Source organism: Pseudopodoces humilis, chromosome 6 (genome assembly GCF_049639895.1).
Source record: "Pseudopodoces humilis isolate 2021_Gansu_Grassland_sample_001 chromosome 6, ASM4963989v1, whole genome shotgun sequence".
NCBI classification, from domain to species: Eukaryota; Metazoa; Chordata; class Aves; order Passeriformes; family Paridae; genus Pseudopodoces; species Pseudopodoces humilis.
Genome location: NC_142205.1, coordinates 27,940,423 through 27,964,296, shown reverse-complemented (window position 1 = coordinate 27,964,296; position 23,874 = coordinate 27,940,423). Strand labels below are relative to the sequence as shown.

At 35.0% G+C, this 23,874-nt stretch overlaps 1 protein-coding gene across 2 annotated transcripts in view; it reads left to right on the top strand.

Moving 5' to 3' along the window:
- The first annotated feature begins 12,428 nt into the window (after positions 1 to 12,428).
- Positions 12,429 to 23,874, top strand: part of DLC1 (DLC1 Rho GTPase activating protein) — a 212,295-nt gene continuing 200,849 nt past the window's right edge. Inside the window, exon 1 of one of the 2 annotated variants that reach the window (XM_014261642.2) lies at positions 12,429 to 12,455. The gene's annotated coding sequence lies outside the window, so the exon portion shown is untranslated. Of the gene's footprint in view, positions 12,456 to 13,424; positions 13,546 to 23,874 lie in introns of those variants that run through there. The other variant, XM_005517699.3, reaches the window with a different exon arrangement.

The following is a 23,874-nucleotide window of genomic DNA, read 5'->3' as shown; positions in this document are numbered from 1 at the left end:
TAATGAGGTGCTGAAATATTTCAAGTGGTACAATTGTGCTTTGGTTGGAGAAGAACCAAAGAAATTTTGCATCACTAGAGCTCCTTTTCAGAAGGAACTTGTCTTCCTATGCATTCTTAAGTACTTTTTCTAGTTGATCTACATTAGAAACCCTGCTTCAGTATTAGAACCCTGTGTCAGACTTGGCCACAATAATTTGAAGGTCTTCCTTTTAGTCCTTTGGTATTAGGATTTTCTTCCCTTGTTCCTTGAAGTTCATCTAGGAAGCATATGAAAATGGGAAGTATACCCAAGAGGGTAGTACTGACTAAAGCCAAAGGGCCTTTATCTTCACCTTTTCAACCTGATAAAATGCACAATTTAACTGTTTTAATCATAAGGGCCACTATGTACCAGGAACACCTTGTCTCCAAAAGGAGAAATGTTTGAAAAGGCTAGTTCTTTCTAACTGCAAGATGGGGAAAAGATTTTAAAAATCACTTTGATCTTTAAAAATTATATCTAGTTGGCTTTGTGGGTTACCCAGATATGCAGAACAGCATATTTCAGGGTTTCCATTTGTGCTCTGCTTTGAATTCCCCCTTAGATTAGCATAATAACTTTGTGCTAGCCCTGTTAAGTTCTTGACTTTTGCTTTTAGGTGTCTTATAGGTAATTATGACAGTCACCATGGAATATTGGCTCTCTGTTCTGGACCTGAGTTTGTTCCCATGCTGAATAAATGGTTTCATGAACGGGAGCCCATCTCGTTGGTGTTCCATGCTGGTCCCAAAAACCCTGCGGCTTCTCTGGATGAGATCCTGAGGTTGTGGACTACAACAGTTTATAACATAGTAGGTTATTTTAAATGTGTTTGTCAGGGTTGGTTATATTTTCCCTGATATGAATTGTTAACCATTGCTCCAAACAAATGTCACTTGTTTTCAAGGTTCAAATATTGGTAGAAATTTCTGTGTAAAAACCTTTTCTTCACTAATGGTCATATGAAATCTTTCCAGGCTACTCTGTTTTAGTAGAGCAAAACATTCTAGAAACACCAATGACAGAAGAAATTAAATGTTCTAAGGAGAAGTGAAAATTTCCTCAAATTAGGTCTCAAGTGTACCTGTTAGTGGACATGGTGGTTGATGCACACACCTTTTCTTGTGTTGGCAAATTGATGACAAAACCTGTAAAATTACAATTACTGGAGGCCCCATAGAAATAAAACCTGTCACAATCTACAACTTCATGTTTCTAGACAACTAACTCTTCAGCAAGACATTGTAAAGCTATTTGGTTGACAGTGTGACAGAATGATATAAACTGAAGTTAAAGCACATTTTCAAGAGCTCATCAAAGAAAAGTAGTTCTAGTCTCTCTGGAATATGCTATCCAGATTTTGGCCTTGCTTCTACCTTTCAGTAATTGATCAGTTATCTGTCATAACTTGGCAAGAAACTGAGAAAGCTGTATAGTGTTTAACTATATTTTACATTTCCTGTTGTGAAGACTGTATCTTCTATTTCAGGGATATCTTTCAAGCAATTGTTAGTTTTCAAATCAAGCCCCTCTAAAGACAGTATCTCTTTTAAAGAGCACAAATTTCAAGAAAAATCTGAAGATACATTAATTGTCTTCTCTTTTCAAGTACTGTACAAAACTATTGTAATTACAAGATGAATTAAAAATTATCTCATGGGGTGCAGGTGGTACATTTTATTTCCATAGAATTGACAAGCACTGATAAAGCAGAATGCATGCTTGCATATGGTAAATGGTGCCATTATGAGTATATTATAAGTATATGAGAAATATACTATGAAATATTATGAGTGGACAATATGCAGCCAGGTTCTTCAACATTCTTCATCCCTCAGTGAAGACAATTCTTTCCTTAAATCTCATTTATATGAATGTTCTTGGGAAGATGTTAAAGTACATTTACTTGAAAAGTCACTTTTATTGCTGTTAATGTTCTTGTGATAGAATCAAAATAGTTGCACTAAACTCAGGGGAGATAATTCAATTTAAAATAGTTGAGGATCTGGTCCTGTTGTTCCAAACTTGTGTGAGCTGTTTGGATTCATCTTTCCTAATTGCTTTCAGACCTGTGGGATTCCAGTCTCTCAGTGGCCATGTCTACTTAGCAAAACCTCCTTGAGAATTTTCAGACCTAGAACCTTAGAATCATTAAGGCTGGAAAAGTACTCTAATATCATCAATTTCTACCATTAACTCAGCACAACTGTTTCCCCACTAAACCATATCCCCAAGTGCCACATCTATGTACCTTTTGAACTGTTCCAGGGATTGTGACTTCACCACTTCCCTGAGTAGCCATTCCAATGGTTGACAAACCTTTCAGATAAGAAATTTTCCCTAACAGTCATCTAAATTAATCATCTAAACCTCCCCTGGAGGAACTTGAGGTTATTTCCTCTCTCCCTCTACTGATACTTGTTTTGTGGTATCTCTGTGTTTATGTCAAACATTTTATACTTGTCCACCTATCTAAAATATAAGAATATAAAATACTATAAAGAATAAGGAATATGTAAGAGTACAAAAGCTGTTGATCCATTTCCTAACCTTCTTTGTGTGGCTGGCTGCATAAGAGCATTCAACAACCCCTAGGAGCTTATCATTTTTTCTCGTTGTAATAACATGTAAATTTGTAGTTGGTGAAACACAGTTCTGGAGAAACACAGGGCTTTGTTTCTTCTATTTCGATATGCACACTCTGCTTAACATTTCTACAGAATCTATGAAGTTTGTGCAAACTCTGCCTTTATTTTCTCTTTTGCCAAATATCCTAAAAATTTACCCTTTCTGTATCACTTTTCATTCCATTACTAACCTGTTTCATCTTCAGAGTCAATAAGAAAAGACTTATAATGGTAATGTATTTCTTAAAACAAACCAAAAAATGCTGTTTATCTGTTTCCTGAGAAAATACTTGGTAGACAAATATAATTATTACTGTTCTCTTGTAGAAACCACCAGTTACTCAAAATCAATTCAGACTTGCCAAACAATAGGGAATTATTGGCTTACTTCAGACAGATTCCTTCCTGGTATCATTTTATTTAGTATCATGAACCTTAGCTATGCTGACTTAAAGCAGTTTGCATGATTATTAGAAGAAAGAAGTTTGTCTTTAGACATTCTAACAGTGCAGATAGTAACCATAAAGATAAATGAGACTTTGTGGGAGAAAACTCCTCAGCACAACACTTTACTAATATTACAGATGTAAAATTTGTAAAAATTTAATAATCTTAATAAGTATTTAATATGTAACTAACATATTACTAATATATTTTAAAGATATATTAAAATATTATTAATACTTTGATAACATCACAAATGCTAAAAGCCTCCAGGATGCAAAGATATGTATATAACATAATTTAAATGTTTGTACAAAAAGTATTTATGAGATTGAATATTGGTCTTTAACCTTACTATATTTTATTCAGCATTCTGATGAGTTAAGGGAGGTCCCAACTTGTGGTTCATATTAGCTAAGGCAGCAAAGCGAGAACAACCTCTCCTCCATCTGTACATAGACATATCAAGGGCTATTAAACAAAAATACAAACACTGGCTTGAGTTTCTCATCTAAACTTTTGAGGAAACTGGGGGACAGAAGACAAGAACTAGCAGGAAAATCCTCCCTCTGAGGTTGTCTTGTTCTTATAATATTTCATGACTCGCCACTACTAGGAATCTGCTCTTGGCCACTGTAAGACACGGAATATTGGGCCTGACCTTGCTTGTCATGTTTTCTTATGACTGTCCTTGTACAGAATATCCAATTAAAATTCAAGAATATTTCTGACAACTATTTCTGACAACCTTATGCCTGTTTCTGTTTTCCCCTTGGAGAGACAGAAGCTGAAATTTACAATATTTGTTAGCATTTTAGTTCAGTGTCTATTTTGTCTGCTTCCTAACTTACTAAAAATCGAGAATACAACCTTTTTATGAATTTTTTTTTTTCCTAATTGATCTTTCTGGAAATAGAATACAGTAAAGCTTGGGTCTGATGGAACTCAGAGAAAGGATGAGCTTCCTTATTTTATTAGGCAAACACATTACACACACTGTGTAATGAGCTGTGGATGAGGTTGCGGTAGCAGGAATGTGTTTGATCACTCCAACATCTGAGCTGGTGCTGAGAAATCTGACTTTTGCTCTCTCCCAAGTGAGAGGCTTGACTCTGTGCAGATGGGTGGTGAAGATACCTCCTCATGCCTCTTTCTGCAGGGGAAGTAAAATTGCTCATCCCGCCCAGGGAATTCATTACGCTTTCCAGGGGAAGACTTCTTCCAGTCTTTTCTTTATGAAGGGAGGGACCCGATCCACAGAGCGGAGAGCTAGATAATGCTGGGAGAAAACCACCTGGCTTTTCTACCTTCTCCCTCTCTTTTCCCTATTTCCAGCAAGTATTAAAATTGCAATGGTAATTAGAATAATGCAGTGATGAGAATAAGGAGGGCATCAATAGTACCAGCAACTTTTTCAAAGGTGGTTTCCCTTCAGGAATGGGATAGGACTGTATTGGGAGAGTGCAGTAACTTAACTTCGTTAGGGGATAAGGACATGTGCTCATTTCTTTTACAAATATGAACAAAGACATATCTGCAACACAAGCTCCAACTGGGTTGGGAGATAACAACCATATGTTATGTACCAGTGAAACCACATTGTTGTATGCTGAGCTATATATTTCTTACTTTTTCATTTTTAACTCAACAAAACCCAACAAAACTCAAACCTCTTCGACATTTAAATTAAAACCAGAGGAACTGGTGGTTTCTACATTAATCTGACCACAGAGCATATAAGGAAAATAAAATGCAAGTAATGTCTCCATGAGATGAAATGAAATATCTGATGCTCAACTGCTGATGACTACAAGTTAAATTTAAGATTTCTGCACACCATTTGGCTAGTTCAGTATTTCAATCTCCATGAACAACAGCAGTAATTAAGGGAAATTTCTTATGTTATTTTCTCTTACGCTTAGTTTCTCAGTCCTAAAAGGCTTAGAGCTCTCACAGAATACTCAGTAGCTTTCATTCTCCTTTTACTCTCCAAGTATTCCTAAACTGGCAGCAACCAGCCAAAATTTAAAGACAAGACAGATATATATGTACCCAACTCTGAATATATCTCACTAATCTGAGAAACTGACCTCAAAGAGAAAGGAATTTGAAGAAAGAGCTGGGCCTAAACAACTTGGTTTTGAAAAACAAAGACTAAAGACTAAAAGACTCAAAATGCATTGAGACTATTAGGAAAAATAAAGAAAAGGAAAAAAGAACTCAAAGACCACGATTTTTGTCCACACTTTTCCAGAATGGAAATTTAAGTTGTTAACCCCAATAGTTTTATTTTTTAAAGCTTCCTTATTAGTTGTTTTTAACATCTAATACCATGAAAAAAACTAGAGAGAGACATGCTTTGATTCTGTTCCTATAAAATTTCATTTTGTGGCAAGGTTTCTTCCATTTTTTCAAAAATGCCTGTAAGCCAAGACTATCAGTTATTCATGGAGCCTTTCAAGCAACACTTGCTGTACCAGTGACTACATGATCTTGTGGTCTATTTGGTCTGGTCTTGGGCCACAGTACTTATGTCTGCATTGGTGAGTAGTGTCCAATGAAAGTAAAGCTGCAGAGGGAAACAACAGAGGAAGGGAGATCTACTTTATATGTAGATCATTCAGAGGCTCTGTTTCTTTAAGTAGTAGGGTGACCTGGGCTGGATGTATTCAGTGTGCTTCATGTGATGCAGTTCACTTTCATCCACATGTTCCTAGAACCTGCTATTAAAACATAGTAAATAAGAATTACAAGGAGATTTTCCTAAAAAAATGCTTTGGATTTGTACTAACCTGCTAATGTAGGTATATTAGGAATCTGGAAAAAGAGGAAACCTCAGTAAGGGAGTTCTGCAACAACGCTTCTCAAGAGAAGTTTTGGTTGGTGTTATTGGTTTTGTCATGGGCAGGTGGGAGCCTAGCCTTTATTGATCGTGATTAGACATTAGAGTGGCTTGCTACTGTTTCTTTAAAAATTAGCATTAAAGATTTTATTAAATTCATTATAATTACCACTATGATATTTTTTTCACTAAAACTGCATTACTGATTCTGAGTAGAAAACAAGATCACATACAACTTTCATCTTGAAGGATTTCCGCTTCCCTTTTTGCAGGATAAATATTCTATTCATCCCTTGCTGATGCTTTCTTCCTCTTTCCATTCTTGATATTTTCATTGGCAGTATTTGATTCTTGCATGGTATTCTAAAACAGAGAACATTTCTCCAAATTTAGCTTAGTAAGACATTTTTTCCCTCTCTCACATTCCCTACTTTTCGTAGTCTGACTACCATGATTGTTCAGAGCTTCCCAGCTGCTAATCCTTCTAGAAGTGGTAAAACTGACAATGATAAAACTGTTTTCACATCTTTTTTCAAGACCACGTTTAACTTGAGTGAAACCATGATGAGCACAACAGAGGGCTTTGAGTGTGTGTAGTATTTTAGAAACATTGAATTTTTCCTCAGAGAGAAACAATCTCAAATTTTGAGGGACAAAAGAAACAACACATACCAGTGTAAATAATAGCATTATGTGTATCTGATTTACTAAATAGATTTCTATAAATGTCAAAAGAACAGGGAAACGGCATCCTGTTATAAAAGTGGATAAAAAATGAAAAAAAGCATATTTTTCAATTCACTGGAGAGAAGATGGTAATGAGAAGATATCTGACAAAGAGTGACAAATTATACACAGCAGATATTTGCAGGGAAGATGAAAGAGTAATAACATATAAGGGAAAAAGATACCAGCTATGTATCTTCAAAAAGAAGTGAGGTAAAAATGAAGGGAGGTAAAAATGAAAGGAAGTAAAAAATAAAAAAGGAGTACTCGCTCAGTTAAGATCTGAGGACTCCAGCAGTTTTGCTGACCTAAAACTGGTTGGAATCAGACCTGAAGATTCAGTAGATGACATATTTAAAGTGAAAAACAGGAACTGTTTTATTCTGCCTCCCATGACAAACTGATATTTAAGGGTTCACAAAAAAAAAATTAGTATACATAGCCAGGAGAAGAATTTTGGGTAACCTTATTTTGTCATCTGATTATTCAAAGAAGAAAAATGCAAAATTATCAATGTTTGATATGAGTCCAACTTCCACGTCCTTTATGCTTTATACTAGATTTGTAAGATTAGTTTACATACTGGGGAGAGGAGAGATTAAAACCATCTTTTCTGAGAGAGAGGCAGGCATCTGGACTGCTTCCCAGACATCACAGGAATTTTTCAAACAAAACTTCTAGGTGTTCAAAGTAATAAATATGTCAAGGACATGTATTGTACTCTTTTACATGGAGTTTTCAAGTTGTTTCCTGTATTCATATCTTTAGTAACGTAGACCTACAAATATATATCAAGATATGCTATATCAAACACTATCATATCCACTGATTTCCACAATGTTTCTTTTTGTAGTTTCACTTGTCTTTAATATATTAAATTTTGCGTTAGAAATGGACAGTATTTTTACAGTAGACATGAAGTCTTGTCTGTCTAACCAAGATCAATGTTTTAATTGTCTTGGCTAGGCTCATAGGCATCTTATTTTCAGTGAACTCACCCTTTTTATTATGTGCCAGCTTAGTTTTAAAGAAGATATTGTAGTAAATTCTCAATTGCTTGGTTTCCTCTGTGTGTTAAGGAGACATTTCTTTTCCTTCCTTACAATTCAAGAAAGTAAGTATGGTGGAGTTCAGGGTCAGGGACCACTAGAAACACACCAAGGGAGAAACCCCCCAGGCACTCAAACCCAATCAGAACTCCTGGGCCGTCCTTCACAAGGGGTTTGGGGTGGGACAATGCTTATCTGAAAAGTAATTCTTTGCCTCCCAGAGGCACGTCACAACAATAAAAAAAATCTTTTCTTGGATCATTCAAACCTAAATGTTAATGATCAAAAATCCCAAAACAGGAAAGAGAACAAACAGTTCTAAAACTAGGTAATCTGTCTGAGTGTTATCATCTACTCATTTGGGAAGTCACTGCATTCTTTTAATCCATGTCAATCTTCATTTGGCATATTTTGGTGCTTGGGCCTGCCTCAGCAGCAACCTCAGATTTGAGAGTTTATCTTCTGTGGAAAAGTTAGAATCTTTGAATAAAAACCAAAAGGGCCTTACCTTTCTTTTTACCTTTTAATGGCTTAATGATAACACATCACTGAGAACAAGGTGTATCAATACATGCAAGACTCGGGGCTTCTTTAAAAAATTATCTTATTATTTCTGTCTAAAGTACTGAGTAAAGTCCTTGATGATTAGAGTTCAATATTCCAAATTGCAGAAATGTAATTAACAAATTGCGTATTTATTAGCAATTATTAGCAAATTGGGTGTTTATTTTATTTGGTATGTTTCATATAAAAAACCCCAACGTTATTTTTCAGAGTGATGCACATAGATATTATTGCTTCTCCTAGTGATTTTGATGAGGATTTTTTCAAGCAGGTCCAGTTATATCCTGTTCATAAAGTCTTGGCAGTGAATAGCTGTTCATATAGACATAGTTTTAATATATTCAAATTTATTTCATTTTGCTGAAATGATCACTTGGAAATTTATTTCAACTTGGAAATCGTAAAGGGACTCGTTCAGACATCCTCATGCAACATATTTATACTGCAGTTCAATGAACTGGGACCTAGCAAGCACACAGGAAACATGGTCATGTCCCTGAACAGGGCTAGTGCATGAAATCTGTGTTTCTCCCATGCCTGATCCCTAGCTATGCTATTATGCCAATCTGTGTGTGCCTGATGGATGCTTCTCTTTCCCTCCACCTGCTCCCTCTTGTGTTTTATAATGATTTTACCAAATCTAAAATATCTTTATAAAATATCTTGGCAAGAACAAAATCATGTACTTGATATTTATGAAATAGGGAAGTAATGGAATACCACATGAAATCAGCTAATTCCACTGTGAAACAACAGCAAAAATTGCAAGATTGAAAATATATTTTAAGATAGAGCTATTCTATTCATCTCTGTCTTGCAGTACTTTCAGCAGTTCCAGGTGTGTTTAAACAAAACAGGATTTTTTTCTATTCTTCAGTTTTTAGGGGAAATATATCAGGTTTAAATATGCTCTTTAGGAAAAAAGGAAGATGCTAGTGAAAGATTTCCTATTTTTCTGTAAGGCATACAGCAACTTCTATTTCTTAAGACAAATAAGAGTAAGACCACAGAAGACCACAGGTGTCTTTTTTTTTTTCTTTTTTAGCACATCACTTTCTCAGCAGGATTGCTTTTTAAGCACAAAAACACATTAGGTCTGTCCACAAACCCTGATGATACTGTTTCACAAAAATTACATGAATTTTGCATTCAGTAAACCATAGCTATATTACGTTAATAATTTCCTATAGACCAACTGTGAGATTCGGATAAATTCTCAATGACTTTATGTAAGAATTTGACTGAGAAAAAACTAAACTGTGGGAGAGCCTACCACCATGTGTAGTTTGAGGTCTAGAAAAGACCATCAGATCTTCAGACAAATAAAGAGTGTCTGAAAATGTCCACATCTGCATTATATTAATGTCTGTGTACTGCTGCAACAGAAATTGCTTGACTACTTTGAATTCTTCTTAGTTTTTTAACTGTTTTGGTAGTTCACTTTATATAGGATCATGGAAATAACATATTGCTAGTTTGTCATTCCACAATATGTCATGTACTCAGCTTACCCTAGTATGACAAAAATATTTTTTTTGAATTGAACATTGAACAAATATCACATTGAACAAATGTGATTTTTTTTCTACATTTCTTATTTAGAAATAAAATATAATCATAATAAGAATAGAATATTAGAATTCTTCACCTAATGTTACCTAAAGAAAAGTTGGAGTTGTTTGAATACCTGATTTATATAGCCTAACTTTGAGACATATGGTTTTCTGAGTTACAGATGTGCCAAGAAAAAAGACCACCTTAGTGTTTAACTTAAGCTTAGAAATAGCAAGGAGATAAATTCTATCATTTTAGTATAGTCAGTCTGACCAAATGGAAGTGCTATTAACTGGTCTTATTCTTGAATTTCCTTGTTTCTCATTAGTATTCCATTCCTCTACTTATTTTTTCTGGTCTATTTATTGTTCAAGATCAAACAGAATTATCAAAATTTCAGACTTAAATGTTCTGATTTCACATGTTCTTTCTATTCTACCATTGTAAAGTTTTATTAAAGCAGCTTTGAATACGTATTCAAACTCTGGTTATTCCCCTCCTTTCTCCAGATGTGATAGCAGGAAAAGATATTTAAGAGACAGTCTGCCCTCAGTTTTCTTAGACAGGAAATGCACAGACATTGTCTATGATGGTCTTTTCTCTTTTTCAGCTATTCATCAAGCACTAGAATATTGGAAATTAGCTTTCTTTTTGAAACTGTTTCACATAGCAGATAATGTTCTAATAATCTCATACTTGTTTAATATGTCCCCACTTATAAATGTTTCAATCTCTCTTATTCCTTGTGACTGGCTTCTGAAAAAAAAAAAATAATAAAAAAGAACTCCTTATTTAATTAAAATCAATGGTTTATGATGGAATATTAAGTGAAGTTTAGCTAAAGAAAAATAATTCTTAAAAAATAATTAAAATTCTGTCTTGGAAGATTTGTTTCCTTTTTTGGAATAGTGTGTTTTTAATTTTCATTACTTTTTTTCAGTATTATAAAATCAAACAGTTTTAGTAAATTTTAACTGCAAGGAAACTAAAGGCTTTTTGTTTTATTTTTACTCTCATAAACATAAATTTTAAAATTATACAATTTGTGCAATTGCATAATTGCAAATAAAATGTGCCCCTTCACAGCTTGTAACTTATTCACTAAATTCCAAACTGAAATCTTGCAGGGAAATAGTATAAATCACACTTCACAGTAGAGTAAAACTTATGGATTCAGAACTGAGAGTAGCCAAATGTAGTTAAAAATAATCCTGAGAAGTTATTTACCTCTGGGGCTGTGCTTCTGGCTGTTCTGAGTTTACCAGCACATGTGCTGTTTCCTTTTATGGGCTTCAAAGACCTCTGACTTTGAAGATGCAGAGGTTAGGCTGGGAAGTCATTCCACTTAAGGCTGTCTACCTCCACTATCCATGTACATGAAAGCTACTGGGAAAAATTTCAAACCCACTTCCATTTGGGCCTGGATAATTTTGCAGCTAACTTTTAAAGCTAATACTGTAATTTTAAGGCTGAAAACTGCATATATAAAATTACATGTGTGACAACGAAGACCACATTCGGCAAATTTAGCAGATTTTAGCACAAAGTTCCACATGCTCAGGAACTAAAGCCTGACAAATTAGCTCCAGATACGGCCATATTAGTGGGAGTTGGAGACGGCCCTACAGGGCTGGCTTTCCTTTGACTTCAGAAAAAATTCAATTGAGCTAATGAAGGCATTATATAAACAGTTAAAAGCAGTTGTTGGAGGCTGGTAGAAACTCATGTATCAGCAGTTAGTAATTAAGAAGATCTTCTATCTCCTTTCAGAATAAATATCCTGTCCCAGTTGTGGCAGGCCTGCTGAATGCAGACTTTGTGGTCAGTAAATGTCGAGACATTTTGTGTATGAAAACATCTGCAATGTCTTACAACTGTAGCTCCCTCTGAAACCAGGCAAAGGCCAAAGTTTCCAAGTAATAACCTGATCAATAACTGTTAAAGCATTTGCTCAGACCAGTAATTAATAAGGAGGGTTTACACCAGCTGAAGGGGTCATCAGAGAGTAAGAGATGTATGGCTGACCCACTTGGTAAGACAAATAAACATAGCAACAATACTAATTCTGTCTTGAAAGAAAGTGTAAAAAAAAATTAAAAATGTACATGTTGATTACTATTATGAGTCACTCTGACGTAAATAAAATAAATGCTAAGTTATTTCACCTAAATATGAAACCAGTGGCCAAAGATGGGGTTTTGCACGTGTTTATTAGTTGAGTTTGTTATGTGAATAGCTAATATTTATTACTAATAAATACAGTAATTAAAGCCATACTAGTAATTTCCATTAGCTTACCCTCAAACTTCCACGGAGCTGTCCGTCTGGTTTTAATCAAAACCAAATGGTAATCCAAGTTCTCAGGCTGGAACAGCTAAGAGGAAGTCATTCAGAGAAGGCAGGAGAAAGCAGAAAAGATAAACAGACAATATTCACTAAATTTGTACAGAGCAAAGGATGTAGATGCTGTGGGTTACTCTGGAGATATGATTCAGGCACCCTGTCAAACTGGAACGAAGTACTTACAAGTGTTTTATGTCAGCAAAATACTAATATGATCAAGATGGAGTCTGTCCTTTTGCTTTTGCAGAGCTGGATTTGTGTGACTCTGGAGGATTCTCAAAAGAGGTAAAGCAACATATTCCACTGCCTGCAAAATGACTGTGTTTAAACTATAGCATTCGTTTTCTCAGATCCTGCTTATTGTCTTGAGTAGGAACGCAATTTTAGCATATGTCTTTAAATGGAATCTATCTAACTGTGTATATTTGACAGAATAGTACTAGACCTGTTGCCATTGTTCTGTGTTAAGTTTAGACCATGTTTCTCACTACCTGATGTCAATGACCAGGTGTTTCAGAAATGTTCTTGTATTGTTCTGGATTACTGTTGCCTTTGCATGAGCATTAGAGATGCATAAAGTATTTCTTTATAGGAAAAATGCAGGAGGAAGAGATTTAAAGACATTTTTACACTATGTAGCGGTAGAACAGATTTTTTTTCCTTTGGCAGAAACAGCCCAGCAGTGTATAAAGCTGACTGCCTTGAAACACTCGGTCTTGACGTTTTCTTTTCCCTCCATTTCTGCGCTCTCTCCCTGGCGCAGGCAGGCAGGCTCGCTGTCTCTCTCTCCCTCTCTCTCTCTCAAAGGCAGGAAATACTTTTCAGGCAATCTGGGCCTGGTTGTTGAGGCCCCCTCTCACAAAACATCAGTCTGAATTTAGTAGACAGAAGTCACTGGGAAAAGCTTGACAGGCTCGTGCTTAGCTAAGGCTCCCTCCAGCTGCAGAGGGTGTTTTTGTTAGAATCACACATTGAGCAAAACTACTTAGAATAGAGCAATGATCTCAGTAGCGAAATCTGAACTTTTATGCTAGCAGGAGCTAGCTGGGACTGGGCTCCTTTGTTTGTTTGTTTGCTTCTTTGTTTTGTTGTTTGGGCTTTTTTTTTTTCTTCTGTTGACCAAAGATTTTAGGGAGGTCATGTCTGAATTCCTGATTGTCTTCATCTAGGTAAGGCTGTCTTGGAATCTTTCTGCACTTTAAACTATCAAAAAAAAAATTAAAATAAAAAAAAAAAAAAAAAAAAAAGAAAAAGAAAAAAGGAAAAAGAAGAAAAGGGAAAATATAAAAGAAGGTAAGAAAAAACTGAGAAAAGAAACAAGCAGTATCCAGCACTGGAGTGTTCTGCATTCAGGATCTCATCGCTAGAAATAAAGGTAAAAAAAATTTATAATATTTAAAATATACATTTCATTGTAAACTGTGACAACTCTGTTTATCAAAATATGCCAGACCTATAAAAAAATTCATGTGCATTTTTCTTCGTCTTTTAAAAACATGCTTGAAATGCTGAACTTTATTTGCATTATTGTATAAATAGAGCTGTATGATCTTGCTTGCATATTTTTTAATGCACGTTAAAGAAGAAAGTTAGACGTGTGAGTGATTTGGTTCTTTCACCTCAGCTAACAACAGAGAGGGCATTTAGGGCTATGTTTTTTTCTCTCTCCCCACCTTTCCTTCCCTCCACTCCAGCGGTAATGATGATGAGGAGTATTTTAGGTAGATATATCAGTTATACCTCTGCTGGGCTATGTCTCTAGCCTTTTCTCAGCCCTAGATGAAATCTGTGGTATAATTGACAATACAGTCTTAAAGGTGTACACTCCAAATCTGAAATTCCAAGGTTTGTTTGTTGTCTTTAACTAAATTAAGTTATTTTTAGTAACGTATGATTAAATACAGAGATCACTGTGTGTTGTGCAAGCATTTAGACGAGGTAAAGTAAGATTCAGTAAATGTCAGCTGACTATAATTTTTGGGAGGATGTATGGATTTACTAGTTTTTCTTCTTAACCTAGTAAAAATAACAATAATCTGCCGTTAAGGAGTTTAGGGAGAAAATCAGGATAGTATCTTTTACTGATATGTGAATGCATTTCTATTTTATGTAAAGTTCTGATTTAATTATTAATTTGTTCTGGATATGCATAGCATTTTTTATGTCAATCTATATAGTATTCTTTGTTTTCCTGAAAATTGCTGCTTATAAGTAATCTGAAAATTCTTTTTCTTTCTTTCTTTCTTTCTTTCTTTCTTTCTTTCTTTCTTTCTTTCTTTCTTTCTTTCTTTCTTTCTTTCTTTCTTTCTTTCTTTCTTTCTTTCTTTCTTTCTTTCTTTCTTTTCTTTCTTTCTTTCTTTCTTTCTTTCTTTCTTTCTTTCTTTCTTTCTTTCTTTCTTTCTTTCTTTCTTTCTTTCTTTCTTTCTTTCTTCTTTCTTTCTTTCTTTCTTTCTTTCTTTCTTTCTTTCTTTCTTTCTTTCTTTCTTTCTTTCTTTCTTTCTTTTTCTTTCATTAAGGCTCCATGTAATTATTGACCAGATTGTTAACTAAAGGGAAATCATCTGTTCATGTATTTCAAAAGTCTTTTAACTTTGATTTTACTATTTTTCAAAATTATTGTTCTGTAAGGAAATAACTTTGTGGTGTGAAAGGACATGAAGGATATTCCAGAATGGGGTCAAACATCTCCTCTGCAATAGACTGAGAACTGTACACTTTACTGCCATTTGGGGGAAGGAAGTTGTTCAGGGTGGCCAGGAGTGGCTCTGGCTTGTGAAGGGAATGCATCTGAACCGGACAGGGAACAACCAGTAGGCAGTAAATTGTACCTGAGTATATTCTGGGGTCAATTTTAACATCACAATCATTTATGAGCTTATGGACAAGCCTTCTCCAGTGAGATGTTCTGGTCTGGGAGAGCTGTGATACGTAAGCGGTGGGACTGAGAAGTTGAGAGCAATTTGAATGAGTCTTTTTGTCATTCTCGTGAAATTTGTGCTGGAACATTGATGTCTCAAAGGATTTAGCTTTAGTGGCTTTTACAGCACTGTGTTCCCATGCTTGCTGATGCAAGTATATGTGCACGTATTTAGTATTAATGAGTACTCCAACTGAACAGAATATTCCTATTAAGCAGTTATCTTCTGCAGCACCACGTCCGGGGTTTAAAGCATATAATGACCTCACCTGACCTCACTTGCAGATGAAAATAGTTGACACCTGAGGCAGTTGAACTACAGGGTGGACAACAGAAAAGATCACAGAAAGTATTTTCTCATTAAACTCTTGAGTTTCTTGTAGACTATAAGAAAATATAATGCTGATAGATGCCTGCGTTTTTGATTTAGAAGGTTTAAATTAAAGTCCTAGAAACAAATCACTATTCAACTTCTGGTTCTACTTAGTCTAATTTCTCTGTTATGCTTACCTTGTTTTGGTTTTTTAAGATATGGTTGCTCAAGAAATAGGATTCACAGAAAAGTTGGTCTAAAAAACCTCAGAAAATTATTTTATAGATATATAGCAATAATGAATATGGAAAATGAGCATCTAGAGTTTTTTGACCTTGCTGTGTTCCTTGAGATATGTTAAAGTTCTTTATCTGAAAAAAAGAAAATAGCCCAAATAGTTGGATCAAATTACTCCTCTAAAGGAAGTAATAAATTTATGTCTACAGCCTTGAGAAAAATTAACACAAATGGTTACATCCATGTAATAGGAATTATTCAAATAGCTTTCCTTCACCATAAATTTGTGGGCCTGAAAACTAATTTTCTTTTGAACTTGTACCTGTTGACCTTCATGTCAAATTCCATACTCAGAGCAACGGGGGAAAGAAGTTTGTATATTTAGGCCTAATTCACAAAGACCTCTTTAACACAAAGCAATCCCTCCTAAAATAAAATTAAAAGTAAAGACAAGAGTTTGGGTGTGCAGTTTTTAAATAGGCAAGGCTTATAGTAATTCTTGTAAAGTGCTGGGCTTAAAATCAATTTAAAAATTGTTCTTTAGGTGATGGAACAATCTAAGGATCCCCCTTTTGACTTTCGTGGGTCTCAAAAGTTACTTAACTTTTCTTTTCCTTGATTGTCAGAAGTATTAAGCCACATTTTATATAATAGTTTTCTGTTGTCCTTAACATGAATTTTGCTGCTGGAATGTATCTTCTTTGTTATGAAGCTTCCCTGAGGACAGCAGTAGCAGAAGGAGTTAGAGAATTTATAAATGTTTTTCTCTTTTCTCAAAAGGAAGCTATATTTTAGAGTATTCTCCTTTTTTCTTTTTTTCATCTGGTTCCATTTTCTATTATTTGTCTGGAGAAAAAAGACTAAGTCCGGAGGGGTTGTTGATGTTCTGTTCTTTTCACAAAAAAAAAAAAAAGCAAAAAGACAAAACCAGAGTAAAATAAGGGCCAGAGCAATTGAAATAACATATCCAGAAGTTAGATCTTGAGTTCCTTCCTATTAGGAGAGAGCCTCTGGGGGTCTCTGACCCAACATGTCATTCAAAATGGGGTCAACTAGAGCCAGTTGCTCAGGTCCTTGTCCACTAGGGCTTTAAATATGTCATCCAAAGATGAAGATCCTCGTGAATTCTTAGTAAGGACTTTAAGACTAGCCAGATACCCAGGTGTATTTTTAATATATATGTGCATGCATATATGTATATACATGTATACATATGCATGTGTATATATGCATAAATTATACCTCAAACTAAAATTATACAGATTTTTTACATGTAAATCCTATGTATATCATATGTGAACATTATTTTATTGTAATAATTACTGGTATTGAACTTCAATATGTTTTATATTATATTTCACCATTGATATTTGCTGATGCATTCGGGTACTACTTACTTAAGAACAGTTTGTTGGTAGTTAATTTCAAATCCACTATTACTATAGTTGCTTGTTTCCTTTAAGGAGAAAAATCACTTACATAGCAATTAGTGATGCCCAGAGTGATCTCTGGTGTATTTTACATCAGTCACATTCCAAATGCAAAGTTTGCCTTAGGTTGTGTGTATCATTAAAACCAATTTCACTCATACTATGTACTCTTTACCTCTAGCCTTCACTTTCATCTAAGCTCTTCTTTTTCTTACAGCGATTTGTGAAACTTCCTGTTGGTTATTCCATTGTAGGCTGTGTCAAAATCTATTAGCTGTAGATAAAATGCCCTTGAACTTTAGGAAATTTTATAGTTAATTATCTTACCTTGGAATCTCTATTGATTCTCCCGCCCTCTTGCTCACTCTTTATCAGTTGTAGAGTTTGCAAGTCAATAGGTCTTATTGGTGAGAGTTTCACAATAGGATTAAACCCCTAAAAATGCCCTTTAATGCTAGAACAAATAAATATTCCAAGTTGAACATCATGGTACTTGTGGAAGATTCACCTTATGATAAAAAATTTTGGAATAAGGAATTTTGGAAGATGGAGTTGGTGGTGAGTTTGAAGTAAACATCATTAGACTAAGAAGTGAAGAAATCTGGAGTAAAATGGAGGATTGTTGCAAGGTGGTGTTCTGCTAAAGGATCTAAGAGAAGATGAAAAGGGCAAGAGGAACCAGTGGCAAATTCACCAGGCCAAAGCAATTTGGGTTACATTATTAAAGCTGTATAATATATGTATATATATATATAAAATATATATATCTAAGGAACATTCGTAACCTTAATATTGTATTACTAGCATCTTTGCTAAGACTATCACAAAATATGAATCTTTTTTTTGACCTCCTCATGAATTTTCTCATACACGATACAGACATGTAAAGGGCAAGGAGAACTTACTTTGGATTAACCTTTTCAGTCTGGAGCACTTAACAATCCACTTCTTAGCTGTCCTTAGAGGCTCAACACACTAAAAGTTGTACTGTTAAATTCATTACACATTTTTATGTCAGCAGCTAAATGGAGATACCCCTTTTCATTTTGACTGAAGTTTTTATCCTCAGTTAACGCTGTTTTATCAGAGAAGATTGCTAGTTTTCAATAATAACAACTAAAACAAGAATTTTTTTGTGAAAGGACAGTCTCTAAGAGTTTTATCCTCTACAGCAAAACCTGGGCTTTGAGGATTCCATATACAGAAACAATTTTACATTCTAGTATCATCAAATACCTTTGTGCAGACGTCACAGACAACTTCCAAACATTGAGTCACTGTCAGCTTAATTGGGTGTACCATACTGGATATAAAGATTTTTTAAAAGCTTTTGCATGTTGTAAGAGAATTTGTAGCTGGTAAAGGAAATATATCTGAATTAGTTTTAAAATCAAGGGAAAATCTCCATGTGAGCTCACAAGTCATCTGTTTTATTTTTCCTGTAGTTATGTACTCAGAAACAGCAATTTCCAAGGCTGAGCATATCTTTCCAGGCAGGCTACAGATGCTGAGTAGAAGAATATCATTATAAAATCAGGAGAACAGCTGGTGAGTTTGGAATTGAGGCACTCTAGAAAATACTGTGAAGAATGTCTATTGACTGTAGCAGATATATACACATTATGCCTATGAGAGGCAGAGAGAAGGTGGATATAGAGGTGAGATACACATACTCTGTAAAAGTCCTTTGACAGACAGGTTTCCTGAATTTCAAAATAAGAATAATATAATGAAGAATAATCAGTTTCAGTGTTAGGTTCGAATGCAGGCTTTTCCCGTCTCAATTTCACAAACCTGGAGGATAAATTCAATTTTTTACATTCCCTTCCTTGGAGGAGTGGATTTAATTAGGTCCTCCAGTGCATTTACAAAGCACTCAGTGTACATTATATGTTATTTCTCTCTCTAGTTTCAAAGAAATAGTGGTACAACTGCCATTTTGAATAATTTTTGCTTTTCACATCTTCAGCTACATTCCAGAAATACTTCCTCATTTTGCTCTCAGTACTTTTTTACAAGTGCAAAAAAAAAAAGTGATTCCAAATGATTCTGCTAGTGTTTCGCTCCCACCAAAAAGCACAGTAACCCCAGTAGTCATTCTCTGTAGACTCTCAGTGATAAAATATTTGTCTTTCTCAATGGGTGAAAATAATTTTCGGCTCTTTATGTACAAAAGATAGGCAAAATAATGTCAAAAGCTTATTTTTAGTCATGTCTAAACCGGGAATGAAAACAGGCCCTCTGCTATTCAGTGAGGAGGCTGGTCACCAAAAGTCATTGTCTGTGGTGTCTCGTACAACCGAGGTTTCATAGCTCATGGCTATAATGAGCACCAACAATTTTTTTTTTTTAAATAGAAACACCATATTAGAGTCTTAAATCTAAAAGGCAATAGGAATACAATCTGGTTAATTTATATTGTTTCCAAAAAGACCTCCTGCAGCTAAAAGATTAGTTTTTCACTCAAGTTGGCAATAAAAGGAAATGTCTTCCATTTGGGGGAAGGGGGAAAATATTTGTGGAGAAACATTTCCCTAATTCAGGAACAAAAATAGTAGAGACATTGTTTTCTGGGTTGCCATGTCCAATGGGATGACCATTTCTCATTTCATGTCTTTTCAAGATGCTTCCAGTTCAACCAGGGAGTGAAAGAAGGTGTAAGCAATCTATAAATTATGTTTTCTATTTTCTGGGAATAGGGAGCCGAAATGATTTGGGGGGAAGATTGGCAAAGCGATGAATTTTCCACATAATCCTCCTATGGAAAAAGAAGACTTTAAACCTTTACACCTTAGATTGCTTTTATTACAAAGAAACAAGAAATTTATTATACAATCGAGACAGTATCTTATTAAATTTTGAAGACCAGCAGACTCACAGGTCTGAACTTCTAGATGGGTCTAATCTTCTTCTTAAAAAGTCTATGCTAGAAACTATTTTTTGGCTTAAAACTTTTTTACTTTTTTCTGGGCAGTTATAAATTTGGTGGCTGTTGTCACATCAAAATGATACTGTTCTGAAGGGGATGGATGTTCATAATTGCTAAAAAGACTGTAATGCTGATTATTAATGTATTAGTCATTAACAAAATTACAGTAAAGTGGTATTGTGCTATAAATACTTGAGCAAATAATATTTCACTATTTTATTGGCTATTCAAAATAGGACAGAAACATGAAGTTGGGTATTTTAAATGTTGTGTTTCATTGGTTTTGATTTGATAATTAAATTGGGTGTAAACTATATAGATCTTTAGTAAGCCTGGATAACTGTAGATCAGTTTGGATCCAGTCATTTCCTGTTTCTCATCCTTGAGGAAGAGCCTCAGCTAATCTGAGGCTCAGCCCTGGAAATGAACCAAATACAAATACAACCAAACTAAAGCCCACTGTAATCACATGTTGGCTACAAGTAAAAGCTCTTTGTTGTATGATGATAAGCACCGGTAATGCAGCTGCTTTTTGAGGAAGAGAAAATAAAAGAACTCCATGATGGTTTATGTGTTCTAGCTATACATTAAGGCATATTGACAAAGCTTGGGCTCATATCTTGGGTGCCAATAATATTTTCACAAAAAAAAGTAAGACTTTTGAAGTCTCTGAATGAAAAACTTGCCAACTTGACCATACATTTTGTGGTAAATAATGTATTGACTTCTTATAATGCTGCTGGACAGTATCAGTTTTTGTAACATTAAATATCTTCCAAAGGAAGAATGTTTGCAACCTTAAGTGTGTTAGGCATTTCCAGTGACAGTAAACTGTAATAAGCATATATGACATATGTTAGAATCTGTAAAGAAGAAAATAGTTTGCTAAAGTGATAATGAAACTGATCCATGAGGGGAAGAGGAAACCTTTATCAAGTCAGAAGAACACTTTCAGGTACATGGCTTGATTGATTTCATGTGTGGTATCTCTTATATCAGAAATAACAAACTCTTTGCAGTATGATTTATATTTATTATATATTATAGCTTCTATTTACTTGGAGAAAAAAAAGAAAAATTTCTTGTTCTATTTCTGCTTTGGACTTCTGCAAATTCCTGCTGTATGAGACACAATGAATAAATGTTCTCCTTTTTCATGATACTCTTGATTTTTATATGGCTTTAAATTCTCTCTTCCCCAGAAAGAAAACATTCATGTATTTAACAGTTCTTCAGACAGAAGCTATACCATACTTTAAATCCTTTCCTGTTGTTTTTTGCTGTATGTTTCCCCCTATTTCTCTGTTTCCCCTCTATTTCCCCTTTTTCTCTTTCTGAGATGGAATTGCCATCACTGTGTGTAGTTTTCAGTTCAATGCATAATAAGAGTTTAGAAAATATTTTTTATTATGCCACTGTATGCTCAGCCTCTCTTTTGCCTGTTGTTCTACATATTTCCTAATTTTCACTGAGCTTGAAATTCAGTTGCAGAATAACAGCCACAGTGACGTAGTTTTGGGTTTGTTTTCCAGATTGGTAGACGATATAATAGAGACTTTTAATATGCATTTATAATTAGAAGTATTTTTATTTTAATCACTGCATTCCATTTTATTTAGTACAGAGAGTTTCATATGCAGTTTTATCTCCTAGTTCTCTATTTCAATTTGGTAAAATTAGCAAATTTCATCATTTTATTTCTTTTCTTGCTCTGAAAAATCTACAAAACACAGATTTTAAACACCCTCCTTCACAAAACTATTAATAATCTCCCTCTTTATGCAAAAATCAATCAATCACATATTCTCACTTCTCATTTTCTGTTTAGTTTTTGGTTTCTGTTATTTTATATTTTTGTTATTAATTAGACTTTTTTAGCCAATTAATTGCATAGGGAAATCAGATTTGCAAGCATGTAGTTCACAACCAAGTGGTCTTTTGTTTCTTTGATTTTAAACCAGCTTTTGTTGCATCCAATCATTGCTCACAGCACCCCAAGGTTAAGAGTGCAGAGAAGTTCCCCGTTTCTCCCACCTTCTCACTCTGGCAATAATCTCATATCCTAGAAAGGCTGTACTTCCCACACCTACTCCAGTCCCTGCTCAGGATCCTTTCTGGCTCTGTGGCTCTCTCTCTCAAGTGAAGCTCATCTCTGACCCCAAAGGCATTTGCCATTAGTTTGGAAGAATGTCCCTCTTGCAGTCCCCCAGATTTGCAGTTCTTACATGGGTCTCCCATTTCATTCCTTAGTGCAAAGAGGGTTACTTGGATACCTTTCAGAGTTCCAAGTTCAGTAATATTTCATTTGAGTATTGTTATGTATCTAATATTTGATTCCTGATCACTTTATTTTCTTGGAATCTCTCCTAATAGATGCTTCAACAGGAGTCAGTTGTGTGCTGTTTGATCTATAGCTGGGTAGCAATTGTAAAATCCTATATGGTGGGGTATGTCGGAAGGAATGTTTGTATGTTGGACTTAGCACTGTTTGTCTCTATTTCTCTCCACTGATTCATGCCTGGAAACCAGCAGTAAGATCTTATCAAAGTAAAGGACAAGTATCCTGTGAAAGGACACTATTGGGATATGTTTGTGTTTATCTGTACCAAAATCAGCAACACCTCTATTTAATAATCTGTGTCTACATTTATGAGTACATCACATGCATACACATGCAAACCTGACAGTTAAAAGTTATATAAAAGATTTAAGTTGTTATATTATTTCATTCTGAAGACAAACTTGTCTTTAGAGTACTATGATTTTTTCTGATTTTTAGAATAAAGTTGTAAACATTTTTAAATAATTATTAATTCAAAACAGTTTTAGCATTTAATTTTACATATTAAAGAAATCAGAAAAAAATGTATCTTGTTACCACTAGATTAATACCCCACAACAAAGAATCTTTATATTTCAACTCTACAACAGCAGGGTTTAGTATTGTCTAAAACCCTGCACTACAAATGCTGCTTATATAGAAACTGCAGACAAGGTAAGCCTCCACTTCAGTGAAATCCAAAAGGTGATCTATCTCCAAGCAGGAAATAAGAAAATGAGGGCTTGCATTTTATAATAAATAGCTGGGTGAAGACCTAAAGGCTTATGTTTTATCTCAAATTATTTGTAAACAACATTCTGTGTCAGAGATTGGTATGGAGTTACTGAAAGAACTGTATGCAAGCCAGACCAGGAGATGTGAGACGAGTTTATAGGAAACAGACCCTGTTCACTTAGACTTCCTTAAACAAAGTTTGCTGGCTGGGGTCACAGACCAATGAAGATAAAATAATGATAACAAAATAAATATTTCTGCTTGATCTCCGTTGCTTACATACTCCTGCTATGTAAAAAATGTAATGAAACAGTCTTTCATCTTTGTTTACGTTCATAAGCTAATGCTTTGCCTTTTTTTAAAGAAAAGATTTGCATCCCATGTAAAACATTAGCAAAAATTAAATTCCACTCGGATGATGGTGGGGCTGTACTGCCTGGGTTGCCGTCTCAGAAGCTTTCCTGCCACAGACTTTGTAAGCTGTCCTGTATTCTCTGCAACTTTCTTCCTTCCAAAGCTTTTCTATTCATTACAAGGTGGAGGTCACATATGGTGCAACGAATTGTCAGAATGGAGGAACTGGTGGAGGCAGCAGGGATGTCACACCTGGGTCAGTGGCAGTGCTTTCTTTGGCCACACAGGGATGCCACCAAGTGTCCTGCACAGCAGTGTGTTACTAAGGCCTGCTTCTGCCACAGTCCTTCCCTCCTAATGGCTTGGGGCTCACTGCCCAATCTCTTTCAGAAGTCTGGAGCAGTGAACCCTCCAAGGCACAGCTTATGTGCTTGCATGTGAGTGAAAGGAAATAAGTTGTCCTGAATAA